We start from the raw sequence: 14,352 nt of genomic DNA, 5'->3' as shown, positions 1-14,352 counted from the left end.
AATAAAAGTATTTTTTTTTCAAAACACGTTTAGTGTGATGAGTCGATCGACCCACCATACATACGCTCATAAGATTTTCAATATAGTTTAGGTCAGTGTGAGCTTATTTATACATATTTGAATTTTAATTTTTGTGACAGTATAGAATTCTTAAGCATCCTGTGTATGTTTGTTAGCAAAATTCATTTTGTCAATTTTTTGCAAAATGGCGACAAGTATTAAAATTCAATCACTTATAACTCAGTAGTGTTGAATTTTGTCTAAAAGGTCTCTATACATGAAATGTTGAGAAGCCTAAAGTACATCTAAGTAAAATATAAAAAATATATATTTTTGCTTTAAAACAAGCGATGTATCAGTTCGATCGTACCCCCATACTAGCCATTTTGAGACTTTCGGAAGAGTTAACGCTCTTAACTGTTTGGTTTCGAAGATAAAAATTTAAATTTTGAGTATCGCATAGAACTAACGTGCAGCCCCTATACGTTATGTTTAAAAAAAATATATAAAATTTTTTTTCAAAATGGCGGCTAATGTAAAAATTCAAAGTGTCATAACTTTGCTAAATGAAATCCTACTAAAAAATGTCTAATGCAAAAAGTGTTTGGAATTTTAATTTGCATATAAAAGCAATTTTTAATTATTTTTTTTTTAATAAAAACCGAGTCTTACCATATATTGACCGAGACCTCGAACGAGCTTTTATGCGACTCTGCATATAGTTAACGCTCGTATGAGGCTTCTGTTTAAGAAATCGACTTTAATTTTTTATACAAAATAGAGCTTACGATACTATACTTACGATACTATAAAAAAAAATTAAAAAATAAAAAATAAAAGTATTTTTTTTTCAAAACACGTTTAGTGTGATGAGTCGATCGACCCACCATACATACGCTCATAAGATTTTCAATATAGTTTAGGTCAGTGTGAGCTTATTTATACATATTTGAATTTTAATTTTTGTGACAGTATAGAATTCTTAAGCATCCTGTGTATGTTTGTTAGCAAAATTCATTTTGTCAATTTTTTGCAAAATGGCGACAAGTATTAAAATTCAATCACTTATAACTCAGTAGTGTTGAATTTTGTCAAAAAGGTCTCTATACATGAAATGTTGAGAAGACTAAAGTACATCTAAGTAAAATATAAAAAATATATATTTTTGCTTGAAAACAAGCGATGTATCAGTTCGATCGTACCCCCATACTAGCCATTTTGAGACTTACGGAAGAGTTAACGCTCTTAACTGTTTGGTTTCGAAGATAAAAATTTAAATTTTGAGTATCGCATAGAACTAACGTGCAGCCCCTATACGTTATGTTTAAAAAAAATATATAAAATTTTTTTTCAAAATAGCGGCTAATGTAAAAATTCAAAGTGTCATAACTTTGCTAAATGAAATCCTACTAAAAAATGTCTAATGCAAAAAGTGTTTGGAATTTTAATTTGCATATAAAAGCAATTTTTAATTATTTTTTTTTTAATAAAAACCGAGTCTTACCATATATTGACCGAGACCTCGAACGAGCTTTTATGCGACTCTGCATATAGTTAACGCTCGTATGAGGCTTCTATTTAAGAAATCGACTTTAATTTTTTATACAAAATAGAGCTTACGATACTATACTTACGATACTATAAAAAAAAATTAAAAATTATAAAATAAAAGTATTTTTTTTTCAAAACACGTTTAGTGTGATGAGTCGATCGACCCACCATACATACGCTCATAAGATTTTCAATATAGTTTAGGTCAGTGTGAGCTTATTTATACATATTTGAATTTTAATTTTTGTGACAGTATAGAATTCTTAAGCATCCTGTGTATGTTTGTTAGCAAAATTCATTTTGTCAATTTTTTGCAAAATGGCGACAAGTATTAAAATTCAATCACTTATAACTCAGTAGTGTTGAATTTTGTCAAAAAGGTCTCTATACATGAAATGTTGAGAAGCCTAAAGTACATCTAAGTAAAATATAAAAAATATATATTTTTGCTTGAAAACAAGCGATGTATCAGTTCGATCGTACCCCCATACTAGCCATTTTGAGACTTTCGGAAGAGTTAACGCTCTTAACTGTTTGGTTTCGAAGATAAAAATTTAAATTTTGAGTATCGCATAGAACTAACGTGCAGCCCTTATACGTTATGTTTAAAAAAAATATATAAAATTTTTTTTCAAAATGGCGGCTAATGTAAAAATTCAAAGTGTCATAACTTTGCTAAATGAAATCCTACTAAAAAATGTCTAATGCAAAAAGTGTTTGGAATTTTAATTTGCATATAAAAGCAATTTTTAATTATTTTTTTTTTAATAAAAACCGAGTCTTACCATATATTGACCGAGACCTCGAACGAGCTTTTATGCGACTCTGCATATAGTTAACGCTCGTATGAGGCTTCTGTTTAAGAAATCGACTTTAATTTTTTATACAAAATAGAGCTTACGATACTATACTTACGATACTATAAAAAAAAATTAAAAAATAAAAAATAAAAGTATTTTTTTTTCAAAACACGTTTAGTGTGATGAGTCGATCGACCCACCATACATACGCTCATAAGATTTTCAATATAGTTTAGGTCAGTGTGAGCTTATTTATACATATTTGAATTTTAATTTTTGTGACAGTATAGAATTCTTAAGCATCCTGTGTATGTTTGTTAGCAAAATTCATTTTGTCAATTTTTTGCAAAATGGCGACAAGTATTAAAATTCAATCACTTATAACTCAGTAGTGTTGAATTTTGTCTAAAAGGTCTCTATACATGAAATGTTGAGAAGCCTAAAGTACATCTAAGTAAAATATAAAAAATATATATTTTTGCTTTAAAACAAGCGATGTATCAGTTCGATCGTACCCCCATACTAGCCATTTTGAGACTTTCGGAAGAGTTAACGCTCTTAACTGTTTGGTTTCGAAGATAAAAATTTAAATTTTGAGTATCGCATAGAACTAACGTGCAGCCCCTATACGTTATGTTTAAAAAAAATATATAAAATTTTTTTTAAAAATGGCGGCTAATGTAAAAATTCAAAGTGTCATAACTTTGCTAAATGAAATCCTACTAAAAAATGTCTAATGCAAAAAGTGTTTGGAATTTTAATTTGCATATAAAAGCAATTTTTAATTATTTTTTTTTTAATAAAAACCGAGTCTTACCATATATTGACCGAGACCTCGAACGAGCTTTTATGCGACTCTGCATATAGTTAACGCTCGTATGAGGCTTCTGTTTAAGAAATCGACTTTAATTTTTTATACAAAATAGAGCTTACGATACTATACTTACGATACTATAAAAAAAAATTAAAAAATAAAAGTATTTTTTTTTCAAAACACGTTTAGTGTGATGAGTCGATCGACCCACCATACATACGCTCATAAGATTTTCAATATAGTTTAGGTCAGTGTGAGCTTATTTATACATATTTGAATTTTAATTTTTGTGACAGTATAGAATTCTTAAGCATCCTGTGTATGTTTGTTAGCAAAATTCATTTTGTCAATTTTTTGCAAAATGGCGACAAGTATTAAAATTCAATCACTTATAACTCAGTAGTGTTGAATTTTGTCAAAAAGGTCTCTATACATGAAATGTTGAGAAGCCTAAAGTACATCTAAGTAAAATATAAAAAATATATATTTTTGCTTGAAAACAAGCGATGTATCAGTTCGATCGTACCCCCATACTAGCCATTTTGAGACTTTCGGAAGAGTTAACGCTCTTAACTGTTTGGTTTCGAAGATAAAAATTTAAATTTTGAGTATCGCATAGAACTAACGTGCAGCCCCTATACGTTATGTTTAAAAAAAATATATAAAATTTTTTTTCAAAATGGCGGCTAATGTAAAAATTCAAAGTGTCATAACTTTGCTAAATGAAATCCTACTAAAAAATGTCTAATGCAAAAAGTGTTTGGAATTTTAATTTGCATATAAAAGCAATTTTTAATTATTTTTTTTTTAATAAAAACCGAGTCTTACCATATATTGACCGAGACCTCGAACGAGCTTTTATGCGACTCTGCATATAGTTAACGCTCGTATGAGGCTTCTGTTTAAGAAATCGACTTTAATTTTTTATACAAAATAGAGCTTACGATACTATACTTACGATACTATAAAAAAAAATTAAAAAATAAAAGTATTTTTTTTTCAAAACACGTTTAGTGTGATGAGTCGATCGACCCACCATACATACGCTCATAAGATTTTCAATATAGTTTAGGTCAGTGTGAGCTTATTTATACATATTTGAATTTTAATTTTTGTGACAGTATAGAATTCTTAAGCATCCTGTGTATGTTTGTTAGCAAAATTCATTTTGTCAATTTTTTGCAAAATGGCGACAAGTATTAAAATTCAATCACTTATAACTCAGTAGTGTTGAATTTTGTCAAAAAGGTCTCTATACATGAAATGTTGAGAAGCCTAAAGTACATCTAAGTAAAATAAAAAAAATATATATTTTTGCTTGAAAACAAGCGATGTATCAGTTCGATCGTACCCCCATACTAGCCATTTTGAGACTTACGGAAGAGTTAACGCTCTTAACTGTTTGGTTTCGAAGATAAAAATTTAAATTTTGAGTATCGCATAGAACTAACGTGCAGCCCCTATACGTTATGTTTAAAAAAAATATATAAAATTTTTTTTCAAAATAGCGGCTAATGTAAAAATTCAAAGTGTCATAACTTTGCTAAATGAAATCCTATTAAAAAATGTCTAATGCAAAAAGTGTTTGGAATTTTAATTTGCATATAAAAGCAATTTTTAATTATTTTTTTTTTAATAAAAACCGAGTCTTACCATATATTGACCGAGACCTCGAACGAGCTTTTATGCGACTCTGCATATAGTTAACGCTCGTATGAGGCTTCTATTTAAGAAATCGACTTTAATTTTTTATACAAAATAGAGCTTACGATACTATACTTACGATACTATAAAAAAAAATTAAAAATTAAAAAATAAAAGTATTTTTTTTTCAAAACACGTTTAGTGTGATGAGTCGATCGACCCACCATACATACGCTCATAAGATTTTTAATATAGTTTAGGTCAGTGTGAGCTTATTTATACATATTTGAATTTTAATTTTTGTGACAGTATAGAATTCTTAAGCATCCTGTGTATGTTTGTTAGCAAAATTCATTTTGTCAATTTTTTGCAAAATGGCGACAAGTATTAAAATTCAATCACTTATAACTCAGTAGTGTTGAATTTTGTCAAAAAGGTCTCTATACATGAAATGTTGAGAAGCCTAAACTACATCTAAGTAAAATATAAAAAATATATATTTTTGCTTGAAAACAAGCGATGTATCAGTTCGATCGTACCCCCATACTAGCCATTTTGAGACTTTCGGAAGAGTTAACGCTCTTAACTGTTTGGTTTCGAAGATAAAAATTTAAATTTTGAGTATCGCATAGAACTAACGTGCAGCCCCTATACGTTATGTTTAAAAAAAATATATAAAATTTTTTTTCAAAATGGCGGCTAATGTAAAAATTCAAAGTGTCATAACTTTGCTAAATGAAATCCTACTAAAAAATGTCTAATGCAAAAAGTGTTTGGAATTTTAATTTGCATATAAAAGCAATTTTTAATTATTTTTTTTTTAATAAAAACCGAGTCTTACCATATATTGACCGAGACCTCGAACGAGCTTTTATGCGACTCTGCATATAGTTAACGCTCGTATGAGGCTTCTGTTTAAGAAATCGACTTTAATTTTTTAAACAAAATAGAGCTTACGATACTATACTTACGATACTATAAAAAAAAATTAAAAAATAAAAGTATTTTTTTTTCAAAACACGTTTAGTGTGATGAGTCGATCGACCCACCATACATACGCTCATAAGATTTTCAATATAGTTTAGGTCAGTGTGAGCTTATTTATACATATTTGAATTTTAATTTTTGTGACAGTATAGAATTCTTAAGCATCCTGTGTATGTTTGTTAGCAAAATTCATTTTGTCAATTTTTTGCAAAATGGCGACAAGTATTAAAATTCAATCACTTATAACTCAGTAGTGTTGAATTTTGTCAAAAAGGTCTCTATACATGAAATGTTGAGAAGCCTAAAGTACATCTAAGTAAAATAAAAAAAATATATATTTTTGCTTGAAAACAAGCGATGTATCAGTTCGATCGTACCCCCATACTAGCCATTTTGAGACTTACGGAAGAGTTAACGCTCTTAACTGTTTGGTTTCGAAGATAAAAATTTAAATTTTGAGTATCGCATAGAACTAACGTGCAGCCCCTATACGTTATGTTTAAAAAAAATATATAAAATTTTTTTTCAAAATAGCGGCTAATGTAAAAATTCAAAGTGTCATAACTTTGCTAAATGAAATCCTATTAAAAAATGTCTAATGCAAAAAGTGTTTGGAATTTTAATTTGCATATAAAAGCAATTTTTAATTATTTTTTTTTTAATAAAAACCGAGTCTTACCATATATTGACCGAGACCTCGAACGAGCTTTTATGCGACTCTGCATATAGTTAACGCTCGTATGAGGCTTCTATTTAAGAAATCGACTTTAATTTTTTATACAAAATAGAGCTTACGATACTATACTTACGATACTATAAAAAAAAATTAAAAATTAAAAAATAAAAGTATTTTTTTTTCAAAACACGTTTAGTGTGATGAGTCGATCGACCCACCATACATACGCTCATAAGATTTTTAATATAGTTTAGGTCAGTGTGAGCTTATTTATACATATTTGAATTTTAATTTTTGTGACAGTATAGAATTCTTAAGCATCCTGTGTATGTTTGTTAGCAAAATTCATTTTGTCAATTTTTTGCAAAATGGCGACAAGTATTAAAATTCAATCACTTATAACTCAGTAGTGTTGAATTTTGTCAAAAAGGTCTCTATACATGAAATGTTGAGAAGCCTAAACTACATCTAAGTAAAATATAAAAAATATATATTTTTGCTTGAAAACAAGCGATGTATCAGTTCGATCGTACCCCCATACTAGCCATTTTGAGACTTTCGGAAGAGTTAACGCTCTTAACTGTTTGGTTTCGAAGATAAAAATTTAAATTTTGAGTATCGCATAGAACTAACGTGCAGCCCCTATACGTTATGTTTAAAAAAAATATATAAAATTTTTTTTCAAAATGGCGGCTAATGTAAAAATTCAAAGTGTCATAACTTTGCTAAATGAAATCCTACTAAAAAATGTCTAATGCAAAAAGTGTTTGGAATTTTAATTTGCATATAAAAGCAATTTTTAATTATTTTTTTTTTAATAAAAACCGAGTCTTACCATATATTGACCGAGACCTCGAACGAGCTTTTATGCGACTCTGCATATAGTTAACGCTCGTATGAGGCTTCTGTTTAAGAAATCGACTTTAATTTTTTATACAAAATAGAGCTTACGATACTATACTTACGATACTATAAAAAAAAATTAAAAATTATAAAATAAAAGTATTTTTTTTTCAAAACACGTTTAGTGTGATGAGTCGATCGACCCACCATACATACGCTCATAAGATTTTCAATATAGTTTAGGTCAGTGTGAGCTTATTTATACATATTTGAATTTTAATTTTTGTGACAGTATAGAATTCTTAAGCATCCTGTGTATGTTTGTTAGCAAAATTCATTTTGTCAATTTTTTGCAAAATGGCGACAAGTATTAAAATTCAATCACTTATAACTCAGTAGTGTTGAATTTTGTCAAAAAGGTCTCTATACATGAAATGTTGAGAAGCCTAAAGTACATCTAAGTAAAATATAAAAAATATATATTTTTGCTTGAAAACAAGCGATGTATCAGTTCGATCGTACCCCCATACTAGCCATTTTGAGACTTTCGGAAGAGTTAACGCTCTTAACTGTTTGGTTTCGAAGATAAAAATTTAAATTTTGAGTATCGCATAGAACTAACGTGCAGCCCTTATACGTTATGTTTAAAAAAAATATATAAAATTTTTTTTCAAAATGGCGGCTAATGTAAAAATTCAAAGTGTCATAACTTTGCTAAATGAAATCCTACTAAAAAATGTCTAATGCAAAAAGTGTTTGGAATTTTAATTTGCATATAAAAGCAATTTTTAATTATTTTTTTTTTAATAAAAACCGAGTCTTACCATATATTGACCGAGACCTCGAACGAGCTTTTATGCGACTCTGCATATAGTTAACGCTCGTATGAGGCTTCTGTTTAAGAAATCGACTTTAATTTTTTATACAAAATAGAGCTTACGATACTATACTTACGATACTATAAAAAAAATTAAAAAATAAAAGTATTTTTTTTTCAAAACACGTTTAGTGTGATGAGTCGATCGACCCACCATACATACGCTCATAAGATTTTCAATATAGTTTAGGTCAGTGTGAGCTTATTTATACATATTTGAATTTTAATTTTTGTGACAGTATAGAATTCTTAAGCATCCTGTGTATGTTTGTTAGCAAAATTCATTTTGTCAATTTTTTGCAAAATGGCGACAAGTATTAAAATTCAATCACTTATAACTCAGTAGTGTTGAATTTTGTCAAAAAGGTCTCTATACATGAAATGTTGAGAAGCCTAAAGTACATCTAAGTAAAATAAAAAAAATATATATTTTTGCTTGAAAACAAGCGATGTATCAGTTCGATCGTACCCCCATACTAGCCATTTTGAGACTTTCGGAAGAGTTAACGCTCTTAACTGTTTGGTTTCGAAGATAAAAATTTAAATTTTGAGTATCGCATAGAACTAACGTGCAGCCCCTATACGTTATGTTTAAAAAAAATATATAAAATTTTTTTTCAAAATAGCGGCTAATGTAAAAATTCAAAGTGTCATAACTTTGCTAAATGAAATCCTATTAAAAAATGTCTAATGCAAAAAGTGTTTGGAATTTTAATTTGCATATAAAAGCAATTTTTAATTATTTTTTTTTTAATAAAAACCGAGTCTTACCATATATTGACCGAGACCTCGAACGAGCTTTTATGCGACTCTGCATATAGTTAACGCTCGTATGAGGCTTCTATTTAAGAAATCGACTTTAATTTTTTATACAAAATAGAGCTTACGATACTATACTTACGATACTATAAAAAAAAATTAAAAATTAAAAAATAAAAGTATTTTTTTTTCAAAACACGTTTAGTGTGATGAGTCGATCGACCCACCATACATACGCTCATAAGATTTTTAATATAGTTTAGGTCAGTGTGAGCTTATTTATACATATTTGAATTTTAATTTTTGTGACAGTATAGAATTCTTAAGCATCCTGTGTATGTTTGTTAGCAAAATTCATTTTGTCAATTTTTTGCAAAATGGCGACAAGTATTAAAATTCAATCACTTATAACTCAGTAGTGTTGAATTTTGTCAAAAAGGTCTCTATACATGAAATGTTGAGAAGCCTAAACTACATCTAAGTAAAATATAAAAAATATATATTTTTGCTTGAAAACAAGCGATGTATCAGTTCGATCGTACCCCCATACTAGCCATTTTGAGACTTTCGGAAGAGTTAACGCTCTTAACTGTTTGGTTTCGAAGATAAAAATTTAAATTTTGAGTATCGCATAGAACTAACGTGCAGCCCCTATACGTTATGTTTAAAAAAAATATATAAATTTTTTTTAAAATGGCGGCTAATGTAAAAATTCAAAGTGTCATAACTTTGCTAAATGAAATCCTACTAAAAAATGTCTAATGCAAAAAGTGTTTGGAATTTTAATTTGCATATAAAAGCAATTTTTAATTATTTTTTTTTTAATAAAAACCGAGTCTTACCATATATTGACCGAGACCTCGAACGAGCTTTTATGCGACTCTGCATATAGTTAACGCTCGTATGAGGCTTCTGTTTAAGAAATCGACTTTAATTTTTTATACAAAATAGAGCTTACGATACTATACTTACGATACTATAAAAAAAAATTAAAAAATAAAAGTATTTTTTTTTCAAAACACGTTTAGTGTGATGAGTCGATCGACCCACCATACATACGCTCATAAGATTTTCAATATAGTTTAGGTCAGTGTGAGCTTATTTATACATATTTGAATTTTAATTTTTGTGACAGTATAGAATTCTTAAGCATCCTGTGTATGTTTGTTAGCAAAATTCATTTTGTCAATTTTTTGCAAAATGGCGACAAGTATTAAAATTCAATCACTTATAACTCAGTAGTGTTGAATTTTGTCAAAAAGGTCTCTATACATGAAATGTTGAGAAGCCTAAAGTACATCTAAGTAAAATATAAAAAATATATATTTTTGCTTGAAAACAAGCGATGTATCAGTTCGATCGTACCCCCATACTAGCCATTTTGAGACTTTCGGAAGAGTTAACGCTCTTAACTGTTTGGTTTCGAAGATAAAAATTTAAATTTTGAGTATCGCATAGAACTAACGTGCAGCCCTTATACGTTATGTTTAAAAAAAATATATAAAATTTTTTTTCAAAATGGCGGCTAATGTAAAAATTCAAAGTGTCATAACTTTGCTAAATGAAATCCTACTAAAAAATGTCTAATGCAAAAAGTGTTTGGAATTTTAATTTGCATATAAAAGCAATTTTTTATTATTTTTTTTTTTAAAAAACCGAGTCTTACCATATATTGACCGAGACCTCGAACGAGCTTTTATGCGACTCTGCATATAGTTAACGCTCGTATGAGGCTTCTATTTAAGAAATCGACTTTAATTTTTTATACAAAATAGAGCTTACGATACTATACTTACGATACTATAAAAAAAAATTAAAAATTAAAAAATAAAAGTATTTTTTTTTCAAAACACGTTTAGTGTGATGAGTCGATCGACCCACCATACATACGCTCATAAGATTTTTAATATAGTTTAGGTCAGTGTGAGCTTATTTATACATATTTGAATTTTAATTTTTGTGACAGTATAGAATTCTTAAGCATCCTGTGTATGTTTGTTAGCAAAATTCATTTTGTCAATTTTTTGCAAAATGGCGACAAGTATTAAAATTCAATCACTTATAACTCAGTAGTGTTGAATTTTGTCAAAAAGGTCTCTATACATGAAATGTTGAGAAGCCTAAACTACATCTAAGTAAAATATAAAAAATATATATTTTTGCTTGAAAACAAGCGATGTATCAGTTCGATCGTACCCCCATACTAGCCATTTTGAGACTTTCGGAAGAGTTAACGCTCTTAACTGTTTGGTTTCGAAGATAAAAATTTAAATTTTGAGTATCGCATAGAACTAACGTGCAGCCCCTATACGTTATGTTTAAAAAAAATATATAAAAATTTTTTTCAAAATGGCGGCTAATGTAAAAATTCAAAGTGTCATAACTTTGCTAAATGAAATCCTACTAAAAAATGTCTAATGCAAAAAGTGTTTGGAATTTTAATTTGCATATAAAAGCAATTTTTAATTATTTTTTTTTTAATAAAAACCGAGTCTTACCATATATTGACCGAGACCTCGAACGAGCTTTTATGCGACTCTGCATATAGTTAACGCTCGTATGAGGCTTCTGTTTAAGAAATCGACTTTAATTTTTTATACAAAATAGAGCTTACGATACTATACTTACGATACTATAAAAAAAAATTAAAAAATAAAAGTATTTTTTTTTCAAAACACGTTTAGTGTGATGAGTCGATCGACCCACCATACATACGCTCATAAGATTTTCAATATAGTTTAGGTCAGTGTGAGCTTATTTATACATATTTGAATTTTAATTTTTGTGACAGTATAGAATTCTTAAGCATCCTGTGTATGTTTGTTAGCAAAAATCATTTTGTCAATTTTTTGCAAAATGGCGACAAGTATTAAAATTCAATCACTTATAACTCAGTAGTGTTGAATTTTGTCAAAAAGGTCTCTATACATGAAATGTTGAGAAGCCTAAAGTACATCTAAGTAAAATATAAAAAATATATATTTTTGCTTGAAAACAAGCGATGTATCAGTTCGATCGTACCCCCATACTAGCCATTTTGAGACTTTCGGAAGAGTTAACGCTCTTAACTGTTTGGTTTCGAAGATAAAAATTTAAATTTTGAGTATCGCATAGAACTAACGTGCAGCCCTTATACGTTATGTTTAAAAAAAATATATAAAATTTTTTTTCAAAATGGCGGCTAATGTAAAAATTCAAAGTGTCATAACTTTGCTAAATGAAATCCTACTAAAAAATGTCTAATGCAAAAAGTGTTTGGAATTTTAATTTGCATATAAAAGCAATTTTTAATTATTTTTTTTTTAATAAAAACCGAGTCTTACCATATATTGACCGAGACCTCGAACGAGCTTTTATGCGACTCTGCATATAGTTAACGCTCGTATGAGGCTTCTGTTTAAGAAATCGACTTTAATTTTTTATACAAAATAGAGCTTACGATACTATACTTACGATACTATAAAAAAAAATTAAAAAATAAAAAATAAAAGTATTTTTTTTTCAAAACACGTTTAGTGTGATGAGTCGATCGACCCACCATACATACGCTCATAAGATTTTCAATATAGTTTAGGTCAGTGTGAGCTTATTTATACATATTTGAATTTTAATTTTTGTGACAGTATAGAATTCTTAAGCATCCTGTGTATGTTTGTTAGCAAAATTCATTTTGTCAATTTTTTGCAAAATGGCGACAAGTATTAAAATTCAATCACTTATAACTCAGTAGTGTTGAATTTTGTCTAAAAGGTCTCTATACATGAAATGTTGAGAAGCCTAAAGTACATCTAAGTAAAATATAAAAAATATATATTTTTGCTTTAAAACAAGCGATGTATCAGTTCGATCGTACCCCCATACTAGCCATTTTGAGACTTTCGGAAGAGTTAACGCTCTTAACTGTTTGGTTTCGAAGATAAAAATTTAAATTTTGAGTATCGCATAGAACTAACGTGCAGCCCCTATACGTTATGTTTAAAAAAAATATATAAAATTTTTTTTCAAAATGGCGGCTAATGTAAAAATTCAAAGTGTCATAACTTTGCTAAATGAAATCCTACTAAAAAATGTCTAATGCAAAAAGTGTTTGGAATTTTAATTTGCATATAAAAGCAATTTTTAATTATTTTTTTTTTAATAAAAACCGAGTCTTACCATATATTGACCGAGACCTCGAACGAGCTTTTATGCGACTCTGCATATAGTTAACGCTCGTATGAGGCTTCTGTTTAAGAAATCGACTTTAATTTTTTATACAAAATAGAGCTTACGATACTATACTTACGATACTATAAAAAAAAATTAAAAAATAAAAAATAAAAGTATTTTTTTTTCAAAACACGTTTAGTGTGATGAGTCGATCGACCCACCATACATACGCTCATAAGATTTTCAATATAGTTTAGGTCAGTGTGAGCTTATTTATACATATTTGAATTTTAATTTTTGTGACAGTATAGAATTCTTAAGCATCCTGTGTATGTTTGTTAGCAAAATTCATTTTGTCAATTTTTTGCAAAATGGCGACAAGTATTAAAATTCAATCACTTATAACTCAGTAGTGTTGAATTTTGTCAAAAAGGTCTCTATACATGAAATGTTGAGAAGCCTAAAGTACATCTAAGTAAAATATAAAAAATATATATTTTTGCTTGAAAACAAGCGATGTATCAGTTCGATCGTACCCCCATACTAGCCATTTTGAGACTTTCGGAAGAGTTAACGCTCTTAACTGTTTGGTTTCGAAGATAAAAATTTAAATTTTGAGTATCGCATAGAACTAACGTGCAGCCCCTATACGTTATGTTTAAAAAAAATATATAAAATTTTTTTTCAAAATGGCGGCTAATGTAAAAATTCAAAGTGTCATAACTTAGCTAAATAAAATCCTACTAAAAAATGTCTAATGCAAAAAGTGTTTGGAATTTTAATTTGCATATAAAAGCAATTTTTAATTATTTTTTTTTTAATAAAAACCGAGTCTTACCATATATTGACCGAGACCTCGAACGAGCTTTTATGCGACTCTGCATATAGTTAACGCTCGTATGAGGCTTCTGTTTAAGAAATCGACTTTAATTTTTTATACAAAATAGAGCTTACGATACTATACTTACGATACTATAAAAAAAAATAAAAAAATAAAAAAAAAAAGTATTTTTTTTTCAAAACACGTTTAGTGTGATGAGTCGATCGACCCACCATACATACGCTCATAAGATTTTCAATATAGTTTAGGTCAGTGTGAGCTTATTTATACATATTTGAATTTTAATTTTTGTGACAGTATAGAATTCTTAAGCATCCTGTGTATGTTTGTTAGCAAAATTCATTTTGTCAATTTTTTGCAAAATGGCGACAAGTATTAAAATTCAATCACTTATAACTCAGTAGTGTTGAA

Source organism: Plectrocnemia conspersa, unplaced genomic scaffold (assembly GCF_051122295.1).
Source record: "Plectrocnemia conspersa isolate PC_06_02 unplaced genomic scaffold, ASM5112229v1 ptg000011l, whole genome shotgun sequence".
NCBI lineage: Eukaryota > Metazoa > Arthropoda > Insecta > Trichoptera > Polycentropodidae > Plectrocnemia > Plectrocnemia conspersa.
Note: the sequence above shows the minus strand (reverse complement) of the source record.